The sequence below is a fragment of the Pinus tabuliformis genome, chromosome 9, assembly GCF_031772625.1.
Source record: "Pinus tabuliformis cultivar Carrire ecotype Pingquan chromosome 9, CPIR1, whole genome shotgun sequence".
Lineage (NCBI taxonomy): Eukaryota > Viridiplantae > Streptophyta > Pinopsida > Pinales > Pinaceae > Pinus > Pinus tabuliformis.
Window position 1 is genome coordinate 832,485,611 of NC_142307.1, and position 15,531 is coordinate 832,501,141.

Consider the following 15,531-nt stretch of genomic DNA (forward strand, 5'->3'; position numbering starts at 1 on the left):
CTGTATGGAGTTCCCAAGAAAAAAAATTCACATGGCGATGCCAATTTCACTTCAAGGTTTTGGAAGGAATTATTTGCAGAATTGGGGATAGAATTAGCCTCCATTACAACTTATCAATCATAGACGAATGGACAAATAGAATCTTTGAAGATATGTTGAGGATGTATGTGATGCACCAACCAAAGAAGTGGGAAGAGTATCTTCCACTTGTAGAGTTTGCATTCAATAATGGGTACCAAGAATCTCTAAACATGAGCCAGTTCGTGGCACTTTATGGAAGGATTTGCAATACCCCTATCAGTGGGAGTGACCCAGTCAACAGGGTCCTTATTGGGCCTGATATGCTAAAATAGATGGAGCAGCAAATCTAGACCATGAGGTGGAATTTAAAGGTAGCACAAGGGAGGCATAAAATATATTCCAATCAGCATAGGGTGCATAAGGATTTAAAAGTTGAGGAACATGTTTACTTGAGAGTTAGACCCAAGAAAATTTCTTTGAGGATTGGGTCATGTGGAAAGTTGGCACCACGGTGTTTTGGGCCTTTTTAGATACTAGAAATAATATGGTTGGTAGCCTATATATTAGCCTTACCACCTTTAGTGAAAGTCCATGATGTTTTCATGTTTCATTATTTAAAATATATGTATATGACACTAATCTTGTTATTGATTGGACCGTTTTACAGGTGGAACTGGAGGGAGAGATGCAGTCGAAACTTCTGTGGATCCTAGAGTGGAGGAAGCTCATGATCCAAAATTAAGCAATCGATCAATTCAAAGAGAAACGGAAACACTTTGGGCCCAAAGAAGCTACATGGGAAATGGAAGACCGGATGAGGGAAACATATTCTTTCTTATTTTCTAAGTAAAGCAAATTGTAAAAACATTGAAATTTTATACAGAGTTGTATGTATAAATCTCCATATCATATGTCTTTGTTTTGTTTATTGTGATAGAACACTGATTCTGCATCAACACTTTTCAAAACCGGATAATTTTTGCAACCTCTAAAAAAATGAGAACTCAGTATAGTTCCCATTAAGTTGGTAACTTTGTTAAAAGCCTAACTCATTTTATATGGCATTTGTTCATATCACATATGTTTTAATCAATCAATTTCATTAAAAGAGAAAAAAGGGCATAACTACCTTGGAGATAAATTTCAACCTTTTATTTATGTATTCTAGTAAGATTATTCTAGAATATTCGTGGAGAACAAATCCCTAACATCTACCTAATAATTATTGATAATTAAATTAAAATTTAGAATCCCTTTTCCAAACTAGGCATGCCTATCGACATAATTACTAATTCTATTTACTTTATGGTATACTGTCAAAATAAGATTGTGACTAGCAGAGAAATTAAATTCTAAACTAATAGCAATTCTAATAACATTAACATTAAAGAAATTCTTCAACTAACTGGCTCACCTAGACTTCGTTTCGCTGGAGGATCCACCTAAACCAATGGTTATGGTTCACCATCATTGTCATGAGGAGGAAAAGTGAATATTTGTTAGGTTATTATCAAAGACTATGACCTTCATATTGTGTCTGTCAACTTTGTTCATCAATTTTACCATACAAATGACCAATTCTTGCTATACATTAGCTTTGTTAGTTAGGACTCTACCCATTAGGGCCTTGATATGCTAATAAATATTATTGCTTGACATGTAAGAGGGTTTTATCTCTATTGGAGTTCCCCACATTGGAATCTAATAGGTAGTGTCTCTATGAACTTTCTTATCAAGAATGAAGCATCTTCTTTCTTGATTTCCTAACCTACTCTTCCACATTAGAAATAACTCTTTTAATTGTTGTAGGGTTGATGTCACTATAGTGTTCCATTGCATCTTATGCTATTGCTTAGGCTCGAGCCTGATGGATAGAAGGAGTATGCTCAGAGGAAAAGGAAAACCAGGTCACCCCCTTCTACCGCTTCACTAAGGAGCAAAGTTTTGAAACCTAGCCACTAAGATAGGATTTAGGTTGGGTGGGGGAGCAACGAGAAATTTGAGAGGAGGATGGGAGAAGAACTTTGTGAGGGCCAATTAGGAAAAATAAGAATTTGATAAGGATAAGATCAGAGGAGGGAAGTTAGAGAAGGGAAAAAGAATAGAACTAGGGATAGGTTGAGAAGTCACTAAATTGAAATAAAGAAGGCCCCCAAAATTAATAGTCCCCAAGAAGAGATATAAAAACAAAATCCTATAATCTAGAATTTTGAGTTCAATACTTGATCTCTAATTGAAATTTGAAAGTGATATACAAATTGCAAGTGAAATTTTATGTGTTTTGGATAATGGATCAAGTTACTAAACACATAAACAAGTGATTTTTAAACACAATTAACAGTCAAAATAGAGACAAAATACCATATTAGAAACACATAATAGCAAACATGATAAAGGATTTCACCCCTCTCCTGGGCTACCTGTCATGTTCCAGCTTCCAATGCAGGGCCTCTTTCATTAAGTGCTCAATTTTTTGTTTTCATTGCTTTACAATGCTCGGATTGTAATACAAATGTCTCCAATGGATCTAGAATTGTCAAAAGCCCCCATCTAGGTTCTTTATGCACCTCATTTGGCAAAAAATTGAGAAAGTTATGTCTATTACAAGTTTTTCCCAAATTCCCTAGCTAGGCATCCTACAATTCGACCCAAATCTTGCTTGAGCGCCCCAAACCCGGGATCGACGCGCAAACCTGACCTACAATTCCGCCCGACGGGCGCATTTGTCGGACAGTTAAATTGTCCATTAACACCCCAGTTCCGAAAAATGCGGTCATATGGGGGGCACGTGCCCAAGGGCCGGGGCTAAATGCCCACCCTCGTTAGTCGAGCCCCCAACGCCTGCCATCATGGTCTCATGCGCGCATATAACCCAGGGTTCGGCGCTCTTTCCTATTGTCGACGTGTGGTCATACCACGGTTCATAGGCCCTAGGGTTGGCCCCTATTGTAAGTGCCCTATGGGCTGGCCCCTTTCCAATGTCACGCTCCTGGTTCTGCGATGGGTCATGTGACCCGAGGTTGGCCCTTAACTATTGCTCCTCCGACGATTCTTTGCAATGGGTCTAGTGCACATTTTGTTGGAGGGTTGTGACCATGGAGTTGGGGCTAAGCCCTTACCCTTGGTCCCGCCCCTTGGTTTTGAGGTCGCGGGGACCAAGGTTGGGGCTTAGCCCCGGGCCCAACCTCCAAAACAAAAAATGTGTCATTTTAAATAAAAGTTGAAGCCTTATGTTATCAAGAAACAATGTTTTGTGCATTGGTTGAGGCCTATGGTTGCTTGGCAGAGGTCAGTGGTTCAATTATTGTGGGTTGCTTTGACCCTCACCCAAAATTTTGGACTAACCCTTAGAGGCCACATGGTTGCCTCCTATTGGCCCATGTGGCCTCCCACCACTGGTCCTCCAAACACAGTCAGCAACCCAAAATATGTATAAAAAATAAAACCATAAACATTAAAATAATTCTGAGCCAATCAAACTTGAAATTTTTGGACCAATAAGGAGTGGCCAAGTGGCAACCTGCCACTGGCCCAAAATGTATAGTCACCGTGTCAATTCTGCAAGGTTTTGCATGTTTGAGAATTCGACCAGATTACGATATCATGAGCATACGATTATCGGTTTGAGTGAAATAAGTTGCGTTGGATTCAGATCACCGAGATCTATCCAATCATACAGGTTTTGAGCTCTATCACACACTTGAATTTTGAGCACTAAATTGATCCCCTAGATCACTCCTCCCCATTGGAAGCTTTTGGACCTCCAAAAGCTCATTTTCAGTCAATAAATAGATGACGGTACAGTTCCCTCACCCTTCCAACCTCAATCAATTTAGCTTTGCTTGGATTTGTCGCTTTGAGCTCCTCATGAAGGTACTTCACTTTTGAAGTCTGTCTTTCTGTCAAAGATAGGACATTGCTACAATTCTTCAAGATGTTTAGAAAAGAAATTCTGTTGAATAAATCTGAACATTCTCTCCTCGGCCTTTAATCAAAGAAGACTTATTCAATTTCAAGTTAACTTCACCTTGAACAATGTAGTAATAATGATGCTTAGCATATCTAGCCTTGCACTTGGCTTGACTCTTTACCAAATGTGATCGCCATTGCCATGCACCATTCTTCCTCAAAGCCAAAACATTATGAAACCCACAAGAAGATATTTTAGAACCAATGTCCTCTTTGTCAAATAGCTTTTGCATCTGCTTTTTGACCCCTGCATTCTTTAACACTGGCATCTTGTTCATACCAATGTTCAACAATGATGCATTTTGCTGCAAATGAACTTCACATTGTTTTCCTCTTTTAGGAGGCAACATGTTAGACTCCTAAAACATCTTATCACATGGATTAGCAACCTCAATGAAATCAGATTTCAAACTTGATTCATATCCTTGAAAGACTTCAAATTCATCAGCATCTTTATGTTTAATCATCAACAATGTAAAATTATAACTAGCATTTACAAACCTCTTCATTTGTCCAACATTCACAAGAGATAAATTCAATTGCTTGCTTTGTTCTCTAACAATGTACTCAATCCCATCTAAACAAGTGATACTTGTTTTCATGGTGATGAAAGATGACTTTCTTGTCATATAAGTATGGGCTTCCAAGAACAATACCACAAATGTCAAGTGGTACCACATCAAGTTGTACCTCATCAATAAAATTTGCAGTGATAGCAAATTTAAGTATGCATTTTCTTGTTACTTGCAACTTGGCATTGTCACAAACCCAACCCAAAGGATAAGGTTTAGGATGAGGAATGGTTTCCAAATTTAATTTCTTAACAATCTCTTCTCAAATGAAGTTTGTTTGTGAACCACTATCAAACAAAGTATCTACCTTGTTAGGTTTTGTGATGATTCTAATATGGAACAACTCTATTCTTTCTCTTTCATTTTTAGTTTCAATGGGTTTGCTAGAAGAACTAGTACTTAAAATTAAATCCTTACCTTTCAATCGCATGGCTATGTTTTTTGTTTCATCTCCGGAATCAAATCCTAGATCTTTTTGTGTAGTTACAGCAATATTTTCTCTCCTTGTTATTAAACTTTTTAGGTCTCATCTCAAGATTAAGTTTCCAATAGTGGTCTTCATCATGGCCTTCTTTAGAACAATGCTTAACTTTTCTCCTTCTTTCTTGACTGAAGCATTCTTTTTATCCTTGCCTTTAAATTTCCCTTTTCTTTTTTCTCCAAACTTGAATGACTTCTCACTAGTTTCTTCAGAAACATTTTTCCCTCTTGCTTCTAAATGAGTTGCCTATACACAAACTTTATCTAGTTTTGTAGGGTTAAACATGAGAATTGTGTGTCTCAAGTAACTATGTAATCATTTAATGTATTTGAGAAAAGTATCTTGAGAGGACAAATTTATACCCAAAAGCAAATTCATTTTCCAAAATTCTTGAGTATAGCTTTGCACATTTTTCCCCTTAGCTTGTCTAAAGTTTTGTCAATCCATAATAGTTTTTTGCATATATACTAATGGATAAAATTGTCTTCTTATTGCAACAACAAAATCATTCCAAGAGGATAAAACATTTCCATGTTTCTTCATGTCCTCTTGAGTTTTGGCTTCCCACCAAATAAGTGTTGCACCTTCCAATCAAAGAGAAGCACGCTGAATCTTGGTCTCATCATCCTTGATTCTTTGTATCCTGCAATACACTTCAATCTGACAAACCCAATTATCTAATTTCTCAACATCTACCTCTCCATCATACATAGGCAATTCAAACTTAATATCAAGATTTAACAAAGGATTTTTACCATGTCCTTTTTAAGAATTTGGCGGTGTTTATGAAAAGGTAGAAGAAATAGAAGATGATGATGAGGATGGAGGTGAAGGTGGTGGTTTGTCACCATTCCCTCCATTTCCTTTTGGAGTCTTGTCTCCTTTTTCTCCATCTTTTTTTTGAGATTTTGAGCTCTCTCCAGACAACCTTGAATTCCTCTCTTCATAAAGAACCTTTACCATTTCAGACATCTCAAAGAAAGCTTTTCTAAAATGTCTTTCATCTTCAGACATCCCTTCAGGACCTTATTCATGTGATATGACAATTGAAACTTAAGGTGTGTTTGTTCACCTTGAAACAATTTGAGATCTTGGTTCCACAAGTTCTCCTTCTCCTCTTTTAATCTTCAAATCTTCAACCTTGTAAGCATCAGAAAAACACTTGCAAACAAAATCAAACCTTCACAATACGTTGATGCTCTAATACCAAAATGATTTGTAATTGAAATTTGAAGGTGATATGCAAATTGCAAGTGAAATTTTATGTGTTTTGGGTAATGGATCAAGTTACTAGACACATAAATAAGTGATTTTTAAACACAATTAATACCCAAAAATAGCCTATGGTATTGATAAGCCATACTATTGTAACCTAATTATAGATCAAGAAACTTTTCTTTGTTTTTTAATTTACCAACTTCAAATGTATGATGAAATGAGTGTCTTGATGTTTATTATGGATTTATGCCTATTGAAATTTACCAACCATTTAATTTATATGACTACACTAATTTTATATGCTTCTCTAGATATGTCCAATTTGACATGTCAATTTTTGTCTCTGTAGAACTTGGTTTCCTTTTATGAACATTACCAGCATTTTTTTCATTTTTCTTAGACAATTAAACGAGAAGCTTTCTACTCTAATAACTACATTTGTAAATAAAAACATATTCTCTAAATTTTAGTATTTACCACAATAAGCTAGTTGATATGTCTATTTTACCACAATAAGTTTCTACTCTAATAACTACATTTGTAAATAAAAACATATTCTCTAAATTTTATTATCTACCACAATAAGCTAGTTGATATGTCTATTTTATCAGAATAAGCTACGTGTGATGATATATCTATTTTATATGTCTATTTTACCACAATAAGTTACTGGTGATAATATATCTATTTTATAATAAATTCTAGATTTATAATATATTGAAAAAATATTTTTTAACATGAATTTTTTTTTAAATTAACCAAATTCAAAAAATTCAAAAATATTTCTTAATATATAATATATATAAAATAAAAATAAAAATAAAAAATTGATATGGATCGAAATCTAAATTTGTTTTTTATTATAATATTATAATTTTGATATCATGAACTACAGGTATGGACTTTTAAACGCTTATCAAACCCATCAAATTTGATTAATTATTTTAAAATCACACATTAAAATCATTTTCAAAACATATCAATAAATTTTCACTGTATGGTTAATCATTGTAAAATCACCAAAATAGCTGATTGTCAAAACGCAGTAGTCTAATTAGATTTTTTTGTTTGGAAAATTATAGATATTTAAGTAATATTTTGATTAATTCTGACAGGGATTTTTGTAAATTCAGGTTATAACTGTCAAACTTTAAAATTTTCCACCATGAAAAACATGATTCAACGACTGCTATTACAAGATTTCTTAAAAGAAAATTACCCAGATTCCCACCACTTTTAACCATCTTCCCAGATTCCAACCACTTTTAATCATCTCCTTCCGCATAAATAGACTACTTCAAACTTCAACCCAATCCTGAAAATATGATTAATCTGGAAGACATTTATCTATATTATAAATCCAAAACTCTCGAATGTAACAAAAATAACTATTATTTACCAAAACATACAAATATTCATAAATATAAATAAATTGGATAAATAAAATAAGTATCCTTGGTTATGTAGTTTTAACCTGCAGGGAGTAAAGAATTGGAATTAGATGTAATTTAAGTTTTTGGATCAATGTTTAAAACATAAATCTAATTCATTAAATTTGTCTTTGAATCGGTGCTTACCCAGTGGAGGAGGCGATGTAGGTTGAAGCCCAACCCGAGCCGGAGCCGGAAGAATAGGAGGCGGCGGAGGCGTTGCCGGGGCAGAAGGTGATGGTGTAATCGGTGGAGGATGATGGGCATGTGAAAGTGCTGGTGCCGTCATCGTAGGCATAACTATAAGCAGTCGGACAGGCTTTCTTGAAAACCACCGAGTACTGACTCGGCTGGCAAGTGTTTGGGGTGCCTTGCTGGCCAGTACAGCAATACTCAGACGTATTGAACGCAGCGCAGGCGCTCTTACATGCGACCACGTGGCCACCGGCTTGCACCGCCAGGTCATTCGGACAGCTGTCACGCAGGTCACGGTTGCAACCAACCTCGCGGCAATTTGCGGTGCCGCTGCTGCCACTGGAATTGGAAGCCGCAGAAATGGAAGTAGCGGGCGTTATGCCAAGTGGCAGGTTGTAGCCGTCAACGAGAGAGACGTCGTAGAAATCTTGGTTGCTGCTACCGTCCAGTGTGAATTCCGCCAGTGAAACGGGCGGCTCCCCGCCGGCGCCGTTGCAGTTGAGGACTTTCCCACAGTCCCCTGTTTCGCAAGAGCCCGCGCCGGAACTGTCGAATTTGCAGCCGGTGCGTCCCCAGATTCTGCCGGACCAGGCCGAAGGGTTCAATGTCTGTGACTGCCCGGTCTGGAGGACGAAACCTGCGACTTGGTTCGGGATATTGGGAAGAATTCCGGGCCACACAGTCTCTCCGCATTTGTTAACCAGTGTGAAAACCGTCGCGCCACAACCTGCAACACACATCAAAATTTCCACTGTTAATCTATGGGCATTGTCGATTTAACTGAAGCATAGGGAACGGAGGAGCAGGGGATTACCAGAAAGCAGTGGTGCGAGCAGGAACAGAACGAAAATAGCTGCTGCTTCTCTGTTCAACATTTGATCTCTGCCGTGGAAGCTCGATATAATACGCGAGTGTGGACAGGATCAGATTAAAAACAAAAATCAATTCGAAAATTAATGAGGGAAAGGCTAATCGACGATACTATGGCGATGCTACTTGCCTTTGGTGGGAAAATTCTGTGTCAAAAAAACACTGCCGACAGACTGTTCGCGGTTACCTTTGCCGAAATCTCAATTCTATTAAACAAACACTAAGCTTGGTTTTTGGCCAAGTTTATATATTATAGTCAATTATAATGAGTAGGGATTGAATGGGTTAATTAGCATTGATGATGAGAGGGATTGTTAGTTAGTGGACCGTTGGTTTGAGAGTGTGTTGGTTGGTGTGTCAATGGTGGGTATTAGTAGATTAGTGATTGGAGTTATGTTGGGTCATTAATTTAATGGTAAATGGGTTAGATATTAAGGGGTTTATAGTAGTGGGTTGGGTTTACTATGTGGTGTATCATGGTTAATATAAATTTTATGAGGTTAGTGTGTTAGAGGTTAGGTGTACTTAAAAAGAGACTTGTACTTTGACACATTTGATCTCTCTTATCACTTGAGTTAAGATGGATCTAGGCTAGTTATTACAATATAATTAGTGAAACCACATGAAACAATGCTTCTTCTAAAGAGGTTGGTAACCTTATTGTCATACATTTATTTAAAAAAATTTGTTATTTGTTAAACACCCAAACAACACAAGACCATGAAATTAAAAAACAAAATGAAACCAACATTGATACCATCAAATTTAAAACAAAAAACAAAAGAAATTCAACACCAAGACCACGAAATTATGGTAAAAAATAAAGGAATACAAGAAAATAAAATAGTGTGCAATAGTTTTGTTATTAAGAACAACCAGTCTCCCCGATCAGGGTGTGAGCTGGATTCAATAGGTGCGTCTGACCCACTGTCTAATATGCAAATCCCAAGGAAATCTAAGGCCATCCTCCACATGCATGTAGCACTTAGAGAGGTGGCAGTGTGCATGCAAGGGTTTAATGTCGACCCGCAAGGTGGCAGAGGCATTAAGAAGGTCGTGAAGGTAAGTTTTCCCTCTGTCGTGTTTCGTAAGTTGGTTTGTGTGCTTCATTCATTGTGGATCTAGTCCAGACTGCTCGTCTTGGGGAAGACGCCAACTTAGTCTCCTCTTCTTCAAGGTCTTTGTCACGAGTATGTCTCCACTCTTAATTTTGTTATCCCTGCATCTATGGATCACCGTCTATGTCTGCGGGTATCTAGGGTGAATGGAAAAGTGGTAGTTGAGTGGGAATGGAAAGTGATTTCTCTAGATTGCGACATGGTTGGGCCAATTTTGTGTGTCGAATCTCTAGTCTACTGTGTCCTTGTGTCAATGGTTTATGGAATTTAGCTATCAAGCATGGGTTTATGCGGGGTCTGGCCTACGAGCCGCTCAAGGTTTCATTGCATTCCCAGTCTCCGATATGTTGGATTTGTTAAGGTTTTAGTTTACAGACAACCCTGTTTGGTTAATGCAGACCCTGATTATTTAAGGTTTTGGTCTGTGGACAACTCTGTTTGTAATTACTGGCCCAGTCTTAGTTGGCATAGTGTCATGGTCTGGTCTGAACTATGTGAAGCATATTGTGTTAGTCGTGTTCCTATGTTAATGGTATCTGGAATTTGGTTATGGCGAATAGGTTTCTTGCTTAATCTAACTATAGTTGGGCTTGTCTTGGCCTCTTCTGGGTTTTTTCTCGTGAATAATTCAGTGATCCGAACTAAAACAGGAACACGACAAATTACAGATATAACCATAAATACAGAGATGCAGCAAAAATAACACTTCATTTCATTAATATCAAAATATTGAAATATGCTTACAAACAAAATGGAAATAAACTAGCTCGGGCAATGGTAGCTTATCTCTAAGAAGAGATGTAGCGGCTACATGCCTCTGAACTATGTTACAATGAGTCTCAAGGGCCTATTTATTATTTAACAATAAGAGAAACCCTCATTGGAGTTAGTTGGGTAGCCAACTTCTTGGGGTCGTAACTTGGTCATATTATCTCCATTTGGCGCGTACGATACCTTGTTGAAAAGTTCTCTCTGAGTACTACAGTATTTGTGACAGGGCATAGTCTTGTTGTGGACCTCAAAAAAATGTCGTTTAGGGGGTCAAAACTACTCCAGAAGTTCAGGACCTCAAAAACTGCTAAAAATAATAAATAAAGAAAAATAAAGAAACAAATGAAATCGACTAGAGGTCTAGGTGGAATAGGCGGGTGGCCATTAATATCTACTTAGATCAGTCCTCCCCCCTTAGGAAGCAATGGTCCCCATTGCATGCAGAGCCCCCATGAGGTGAGGAAATTTTTATTGAACCTGGTCCCTAGTGAACCACTTGCCCTGGTGAAGGAGTTGGCCCGCTTTGACAAATCGATATAGTGGGATCCTCTGTTGGCAAGTGTTCTTGATTTGCATGTCCATGAGCTGATCAGTTGTGGCATCTTCCATGCAGTCTGAGTTGAGCTCTTTTGATGTGAGTTGTTTTGCAATGTCAGATGTGTCCAACAATGGTGGAAAGTATGACCGAAGGAGGTCTACATTGAACACTGGGTGCAGACCAAGCAACGGTGGATGTTGAGATCGAAGGCATTGTCACCTACAGCCTTGGTGATGGTGTTTGGCCCATATCGGAGCGGGCGAAGCTTATAGTGGGATCCAGCGAGATGCTCATTCTTTAAATGTAGCCAAACTTTGTCGCCCACCTAGAACTTGTGCGGCACTCGATGCTAATCATGGCGCTACTTGTACTTAGCATTGGCTATGTCCAATATATCATGCACTTGGTGGCGGATGTGTTGAATGTGCTCAATTAAGTTGTTAGCCCTGTCGGCTTCGGACTAGATGTGAGTCGAATCTGCCTAAGTAGCTACAAATGGTATGGCCACATCAATGGGACATAATGGCTGAAATCTGAGCCCTAACTTAAAGGGGTTGTGACCTGTTGAGTTATGGAGAGCTTTATTGTAGTTGTGTTGGACATAGAGAGGATTTCATCCCATGTGTGTGAATTCTTCGAGCTATACATGCGCAGAATATGTAAGATCATCTTGTTGACAACCTTTATTTGGCCATCAATTTGGGGATGGAAAGTCATGGACTTAGTAAGTTTTGTATCCAGCATTGACCAAAGACTTTACCAAAATGAACTCAGGAATCTTTTGTCCTGATATGAGACAATGGATTGTGGGATCCCAAAGTGTACCCACACTTGCTCAAAGAAGAGCTTATCAGTGGTCTCTACCATGATACTCTTATTGCAGGCCACCATGATGGCCTCTTAGGGAATCTGTCGATGACCACGAAAATGCAGTCATTGTCATGCTTAGTAGAAGGAAGGCCTGACATGTAATCCATGGAGATAGATTCCCAAGGTCGACCAAGAGTAGGTAGAGGAGTATATAGGCCTTGCTTCTTGATGGTTGGCTTGGCCCAATGGTGTAGGCAACGCAGGATCTAATGTACTTCCCAACATCCTGAGGAAGTTTCGGCCAATAAAAATACTTCTGTAGTACCACCACTGTTTTCTCTACTCTGAAATGTCAAGCGACCCAACTATAGTGTGCCTCCCAAATAATCTTGGCACGCTCACTTGAAGGAACACAAATGTGTCCCACGTGGCATAATAGTGCATCCTGAAGGTGAAAATTTGGAACTTGCCTCCCTTCCAGGAGTTTCAAGTATGTGCTGCCAAATTCTGGATCGCTCTGATAACGCTGTGAATACCTCGAAGTCTCATGCCCACGAGAGTCGAGCACAGTGATCAGCGCCATGATTGGTGGTCGGTTGAGGCAGTTTACAACATTATTGGTGCTTCCTTCTAGTACTTAATGTTCAAATGGATCTGTTGCAGGTAGGTGGACCATTTTTTATGGCGATCATTCTGCAACTTCGCTTGTGTTTGTATGAACCACAGGGGTTGGTGGTTTGCGTGGATGATTGTTTCCTTCCTGAGAATGTAATGCTTCCTTTGACGGCAAGCCTGCACAATGGAATACATTTCTTTGTCATAAGTGGGATACTTTCAGACTTTGTCTGAAAGTATCTCACTATGGTAAGCCACTGGATGCCCCTGCTGAGTAAGAATTGAATGAATAGCATAGTCGGAGGCGTCTGTTTCAATATCAAATGGTTGTTGTAGGTCTGGTAATGTGAGCATTGGTGCAAAGAAGAGGTGATGCTTCAACTTGGCAAACGTCTTATGTTTGGTTTCGGACCAAAAAATATTTTATTTCGCTCTGCCCTTAGTGACTTGACTTAAAGGCCAAGTGATATGAGAGAACCCCAACACGAACCTACAATAGAAATTGGCAAGACCCTGAAAGTTGTGGAGCTCTGTTAGAATGTTTGGGGTTAGCCAATCCCGAATGACTGTATCTTGGCTGGGTCCACATGCACACCCTACTCATCAATGATATACCCCAGATATTGAATTTGGGTCATGCCAAAAGTGAATTTCTCCAAATTGGCACACAACTTCTGTTGTCACAGGTTTTCAAGGGCCTGTCAAATATGGTGGAGGTGCTCTTCCCAACTCTCATTGAAGATCAAGATGTCATCTAAATACACCACCGCAAATGCATTAGTGAAGGGTCGCAAGGTGTCATCCATCAATCTCACGAAGGTTGCAGGGGCATTCGTCAACCCAAAAGGCATGACCAACCATTTGAAAAGGCCCTCCTTGGATTTGAAGGCAGTCTTCCACACATTAGAGGGTTCAATACGCACCTAGTGATAAATGGACTTCAAGTCAATCTTGCTGAAATATTTACCCCCTTTGAGCTGCTCCAAAATGTTATCTATCCGTTGGATTGGGTACCTATTCCAGACAGTGATCTTGTTCAGTGCCTCATAGTCAATACAAAGTCTCCAGGTCCCATCCTTCTTTTGTACTAATACAATCGAGCTCCCACAGGGTGATGAGCTTGGCCTGATGTGCCCTTTCTAAAACAACTTTTCAATCTGCCTCTTGATCTCATCGTTCTCCTGAACAGAGCGTTGATAGATTGTTCCATTGGGTAGTGGTGCGTCTGGGGTCAGATCGATGGAGTGCTTGACCTGACAGTGCAGTGGTACCCTGTAGGTGAGGCGAAAATGTCCCCGAACTCTCCATGACCATGTTCATCTACTGCTGCTACAAAGAAGAGCCCTGTCTGGAAGTCATGGCCACAACCTTCTTCTTACCCCGAGGGTGAATCATAAGGAAAACAAATTTCCTAGTCTGGGAAATGATCTTACTGCATTACTTTGCAGTGATCAAAGAGATGGTGGTAGGCAGGGCTACCTCTAGTATCCTGTACAACTTATTGCCCAAAGTAATAATCACAGAGCGAGGTCTAGACTCATATACATCATTTTGCTTCCACAAGTATGGTTTTCCTAATGATACATCACAAACTTCAAGAGGAGCAACATCAAATAGTACCTCATCCGTGAAGGGCTTGATGTTGTAGGGAAGGCGACATTGTTGGCTGACGCGGAGATCTCATCCTTGATGAAGCCACCTGATGGTGTACAGTTGCGGATGTGTTGTCATCGGTAGGCCCAGTCGCCTCATGACCTCTGCTTTAGTTCCCGCTGTCAACAATGAACTGCAGTGGAGAACCCTTTACCCACATTTGTGAGTGGAAGAGGTGTTCCCCCTCCTCTGGATCTTCAGACTCGTTCTTCTAGATCTTGGTGGTGGCCACGGTGGAATTATGATCCGTGTCAATGATCGGCTTCCCTTTGTCATTCCCCTTGTTGGTTTCTGACTCAGAGTCGGAACATATGTTTGACTTTGAAGCCTTCAGCTCAGCCACTAGTGATTGCTTGGCCCGGTAATCACTTGTGTTGCGAGTGGAGCTCTCATGGAACTCACACCATTTTCCCATGTCCTTCTTTGTCTTCATGGTATTTTTATTTGCTTGCGCCTTCACTGGGTTGTCTTGGGTCGCCCCGCCTTGGCTTTGGCCTTTACTCTGTGGTTTGGGGCGCCTTTTCTTTGCTTCGCATTCATAGAGCCAAAGTCTCACTTCTTATGTTTAAACTTTTGCTCAATCTTGACAGTGTATCGGTATGTCGTGCCAAGTGAGGAGATGTCCAAGAACTCCATCTCGTCCTGGATGTACTTGTGTAGATAGTTGCGGTACTTGAGTACCAAATGCCTTTCAGAATCCTTGATACCCAACTTTGTGCGAAGGGTATGGAAAACATTTGTGAACTTTGACACATCTTGGTCCCTTCCCTATCGTAGCATGGTCCACTTTATGTATTTATCTTCATATCTCCCGACAGGGTAATATTGTTCCTTGATGGCGTCTCAGAAAGAATCCCAAGTGGGTGCGGCTAAAAAAGTGAGGATTCCCTCTCGTCCTTTTACCCACAATAGGTTTCCCACCAATCTTCGACTTGTGGGGTAGCTTTGAGAAGTGCAAAAGTAATCTTTTCATGATTGGAAAAGTCATGAAGTGGAAAATATCCTTCCAACAGATTCAACCATTTATCTACGGTGTCTGCATCTATATGGCCCTCAAATATGGGAATATCAAAGTTAACTTGTACCTTGAAAGGAGTGGCGCCTCCAGAGTAGCTGTTAGATGAATATGTGTGGCCTGTGGGTAGCCGTTAGAGGATCTGGGCAAAGTTATTCCTCATCACATTCCTTTGTCGCTCAAGAGCTTCCATGAGCAATATTTTGAAAGGATCTCCTGCCCCCTCGTCTTTATTTTCTTCCGTTGTGGGAGGCC

General features: G+C 39.6%; 1 pseudogene; it reads right to left on the reverse strand.

Annotated features, from left to right (window-relative positions):
• Nucleotides 1-7,834: 7,834 nt before the first annotated feature.
• On the reverse strand, nucleotides 7,835-9,014 carry LOC149151356 (pathogenesis-related thaumatin-like protein 3.5 pseudogene; annotated as a pseudogene).
• Between the last annotated feature and the right edge of the window lie 6,517 nt (nucleotides 9,015-15,531).